Source organism: Triticum dicoccoides, chromosome 1B (genome assembly GCF_002162155.2).
Source record: "Triticum dicoccoides isolate Atlit2015 ecotype Zavitan chromosome 1B, WEW_v2.0, whole genome shotgun sequence".
NCBI classification, from domain to species: Eukaryota; Viridiplantae; Streptophyta; class Magnoliopsida; order Poales; family Poaceae; genus Triticum; species Triticum dicoccoides.
The window spans coordinates 446,376,511-446,381,339 of NC_041381.1; the positions used below are offsets into that span (position 1 = coordinate 446,376,511).

Genomic DNA, 4,829 nt, shown 5'->3' on the forward strand with positions numbered 1-4,829 from the left:
GAGAGGGTCCATAGGACTTTCGATATCTCTTCAATGGGCACTCAGTGTTGCCGAAACATAACCCAAACAGGATCGAAGCCTTCCTCCAAGCACATTGAAAGATAGAGAACCATCAAGATCACAATGGACTTCAACAAGACCTTCTTGGGCACCTTTGGCGCCTTCATAGCACTTGAATATTATGCTTTTTATCAAGTTTATTTGGATCCTTAGTTCATTTGGATTGTCTGTTTTGTTTTAATTTGTATGGTTATGTTTGAGAACGTTAAATCTGATGTGTATTTGAATTGTGTACTTGATTTTTTAAGTATTGCACTAAGGTGTTGTGATGAGTTTGGAAATGGTTGGATGAGTGACAAAAGAATATTTTTAAGGGGTCTGCTAAGCTGATGTAACTCGAACTAGTTCACGGACACATACATGAATTTTACGTGGACCTAACAGGTCGTACTGAAACTGACTCAAACATGCAGCACATGCTCACTTTTCGGTATTAATTTAATATTACTACTTATTAAACTCATAATTAATTTCTTGCAAAATAAAAAAATCAAATAGGAATCGGAAATTTTAAATTGGGCCACATCCTACCCGCCCAAGTCTTTCTCTATCTCTCTCCCTCCCTCCCTCTCTCTCCCTACACTATTTCTCTCTGAAAAGATTTGCAACCGCCCGCAATCTTTGCTAACCACATGTTCATGAGTCATGTGTGTAAAAACTACGTAAAACCTTTATGTACGAATAGCAATGCTCATCCCCCCTCCCCCTCCCCCAACACTCCCACACTCGCCCCGGAATGGGCCAACCCACATCTTCCCTCTCTTTTATATTTTTCTTTCATGGAATTATAGTTTTCACCCCAAATCCACTTAGATGTCGTCATATCTCCAAAACCATATAATTTACACCCCAGACATGTCAAAATACCACTCAAAACATGTCAAAATAAGATTAATCAAGCCCTAGAGTGTCGTTTCACGCCCCATCAAGGCGGACATGGCCTGCCCCAGCCTGCAGTAAAGGGCCGGCACGTTAGTGCATATAGTAAAACAAGATAAATAGGGAGGGAATCGATCTCAGGTGGCCTCGATGGTGGGTGGTGCTTCTAGCCATTGCGCCAAGGCCGTGTTCGTGCTAAGATAGGAGGTGCGACCAACTAGATGAAAAATATATGTTTTCCCCCTTTTTATTTTCTTTTGTTTGGTTTTCTTATTTCTTCTTTGATTTCCTTTTTGTCGTTGTTATACTTTGGTTTTTCTTTTCTTTTGATATCACTTTGTTTCTTTCATTCATGGTTTTTATCCGTTCTTCTTTTCCTTTTCGTTTTTCTTCTTTGGTTTTTTCTATTCTTTCTTGGTTTTCAATTTTTCTCTTTGTTTCTTTATTGGCTTTCATAGTTTTTCAAATCTTTTTGCATTGTTTCTTCGGTTTTTTTCATATTCTTTTTGCTTTGGTTTGTTTTTAGTATTTCTTTCTTTCTTTTGGTTTCATTCCATGTTTTTCGTATATGTCAAGATAATTTTTCTAATGCACATTTAACATTTTTCGAATACAAGTTTACCATTTTTTTAATACATGTCAACATATTTTCTAGACACTTTTGTAACATGTTTCAAATGTTTCATTAACATTTTTCAAATGCAAGATGACCATTTTTTAATACATGGTCAAAAAAAATCTAGCCACTTTTTTTTAACATTTTTCCGATGCTTGATTAACATTTTTTAAATACAAAATTAATATTTTTTTAATACACGGTCATCATTTTTTATATACATATTTTGAACAATTTCAAATGCTTGATGACCATTTTTCAAATACAAGATTAATATTATTTTTAATACACGATCAACATTTTTCAAGTTATTTCTGGTGCAAGTTGGACCTACATAGAAAAATACTAGTAGCACTACTTGTTAACTGGGTTACTTTCAACTCAATCATCCAAATAAATTTATCATTAATTTCATACTATTTCTCAGGAATGGATATGGACAAAGTTATTACACTTTCATAATCACTTATGGCATCTCTAGTATATCCCCAAAAGTTATATTTGAGGAGATTTTTGTTTTGTTTTGAGCGATTAAGGCCTAGCTAGCGACCCTTCAAACCAGCAATCGCTCAAAAGTATACCGTTTGTCCCTCAAAACGCAGTCCTGCAGCCTAAATTTAGTTCAAAGCCACAATTTCCAAGTAAAAATAGTCGGCCCGACCTTCCTATGGATATCGACCCGCCAACCCGAGGTCGGCCCTGTTGCTGTCATCCATCCTCCGGTGTTGGAACTGTTGCGCGTGACCGTCCTACAGCCACGCCACACCACCCTCTCCCGCACCTTCTCGTCGCTCGCCGGTGCTAGAATCTGATTTCTTTAAATGCTTGATTAAAATTTTGTAAATACATGATCAAAATTTTCCATAGACATTTTTTTGTATACGTGATAAACATTTTGTCTATACGCATTTAACATTTTTCAAATGTTTGTCAACATTTTTCAAATGTTTTATGTACAGTAATTTTTGTAATATATTTATTCAGAATAATTGAAAGTATAAACAAAACTAAAAAAAGAAATCAAAAGAATAAAAACAGAAAACGTGAAAAGAGACAAAAAAATGAGGCTTTTGTTCCCGCGCCCCTGGGCCGGCCCAACTCTTGCCACTTGAGCAGGGTTCCCTCTGTCTCGCGTGAAGCGAGACATAGGGCGCCCGAGCCCGGCAGCTCGCCTGCTTCCGAGTCCCGCACGAGCACGCAGCAGTACTCCACGAAGTGCCTCCACGATCAATCCTCAACCACACCACGAAGTGCCTCCACGATCAGGATAGGATGTTTTGCATCGCACTCCTTTTAGCGCTCCCCCTGTTCCATGTGTAGCAGTGTAGCACGCGTGCCTCCCCTCCACGATCTCAATAAACCCGACGGCAGTGCGCGTGCTACTCGTACGGCCTATCCAGCAAGCGTGGGCTCGAGCCTCGTGCTCTGTCCAGCCACTCCCGCAATCGGCAAAGCCTCCTCCCCCGTCCGCGGCACCTCCATTGGCAAGACCTGAAGCCCTGCGGCCGCGGACACGCAAGATCTTGGCGTAGGGCGTACGGAGTAAGCGATTTGTTAGCTGCGACATTGAATTAAGTCAAATCTGAGCCTCTGCTGCGGCTGTCCGGCCCTGATCTACGTTTTTCTGGACAGGGATCGGAGCTTGCTTGGCGTCGTCATGGAGGATCCATCCAACTCGATCTGGGTAGGAACTGCCGGTGCCATACATGGAGGGTCCATCCAACCACCATGCCCGATGGATCCGCAGCAGCAAGTCCGCATCCCCGCGGAGATCTCATGAATCCGGGGTATGATTTTCATGGATGACGATTCAATTAAGGCAGGGATTGTCGCATCCGAGTAAGATGGTGAACTGAAATTGCTTTGCATGAAGCCCGTCTAGCTCAGTTGGTAGAGCGCAAGGCTCTTAACCTTGTGGTCGTGGGTTCGAGCCCCACGGTGGGCGACTATTCTTTCTTTTTGGAAAACTACCATCATTCAGCCTGAAGTTTCTGACAGAAACGAATCTCCTTTCCAGAGCAAACATCACTGCTCATCCCGCCATGTCAACCATGGTGAACGAGGTCAGGAGCTACCAGAATGGGGATCGAGAGATCTTGTGTGCTACGGCTGCCCGTGGTCAGAGCAGGTTCGAGCCATGTGAACTCACCGTCCGTGCCATCATTTAGTTGCTGATGTTCTAAATGACAATGAGTACAACATGGGATTCGGCATCTATCCTCGATGGAACACATTTGTGAAGACAATCCACCATCCTAAAAGTAACTACAAACCTTAATTTGCACCTACGCAAGAATTTGCTAGAAAAGATGTTGAGAGAGCTTTTGGTGTGCTTCAATGACGCTTTAGGATTGTCCGCGGATCTTTGCATATTGAAAGCCCGAGACCACCTGGAAGACCATGAGAACATGTGTTATCTTACAAAACATGATCATCGAGGATGAGGGAGAGGATCCACAAGACTTTTGATATCTCTTCAGTGGGCTCTCGGTGGAGCCGGAACATAACCCAAATAGGATCGAAGCCTTCCTCCAAGCACATTGAAGGATCGAGAACCGTCAAGCTCACAACGGACTCCAACTAGATCTTATTGGGCACCTTTGCCGCCTTCATAACACTTGATTCTTATGCCTTTTATCATGTTTATTTTGATCCTTAGTTCATTTGTACCGTCTCTTGAGTTTTAATTTGCATGGTTATGTTTGAGAACATTAAATTTGATGTGTATTTGAATTGTGTACTTGAATTTTTTTTAAGTATTGCACTGAGATGTTGTGGTGAGTTTGGAAACGGTTGGATGAACTAACAAAAGAATATTTTCAAGGGATTAGGTTTTAAGGGACCTGCTAAACTTGTTTTAACTCGAACTAGTACACTGACACATACATGAATTTTGGGTGGACTTAACAGGTCATACTAAACTGACTCAAACATGCAGCACATGCTCACTTTTATCGATAGTATAAAAATATTACTCCCTCCGTTCGTAACTATTTGTCTTTTTAGAGATTTCAAATGGACTATCACATACGGATGTATATAGACATATTTTAGGGTGTAGATTCACTCATTTTGCTTCATATGTAGTCACTTGTTGAAATCTCTAGAAAGACAAATATTTAGGAATAAAGGGAGTACAACTTATTAAAATCATAACTAATTTCTTTCAAAATAGAAAATTCAAATAGGAATCAGAAATTTGAATTGGGCCACATCCTACCCGTCCAAGTCTCACTATCTATCTCTCTCTCTCCCTCCCCCTCTCCCCCCCCCC

At 41.0% G+C, this 4,829-nt stretch overlaps 1 long non-coding RNA gene and 1 other non-coding gene across 3 annotated transcripts; both read left to right on the forward strand.

Annotated features, from left to right (window-relative positions):
* Positions 1–2,819: 2,819 nt before the first annotated feature.
* On the forward strand, positions 2,820–4,305 carry LOC119306560. Of its 2 annotated transcripts, XR_005148981.1 has the most exons (3): positions 2,823–3,097; positions 3,188–3,342; positions 3,573–4,305. It is a non-coding gene; the product is annotated as an uncharacterized LOC119306560 (long non-coding RNA). The 2 variants fall into 2 exon arrangements; XR_005148980.1 differs by having other exon boundaries at positions 2,820–3,097; positions 3,188–4,305.
* TRNAK-CUU lies at positions 3,428–3,500 on the forward strand. The gene has a single exon. It is a non-coding gene; the product is annotated as a tRNA-Lys (tRNA).
* Positions 4,306–4,829: the final 524 nt, after the last annotated feature.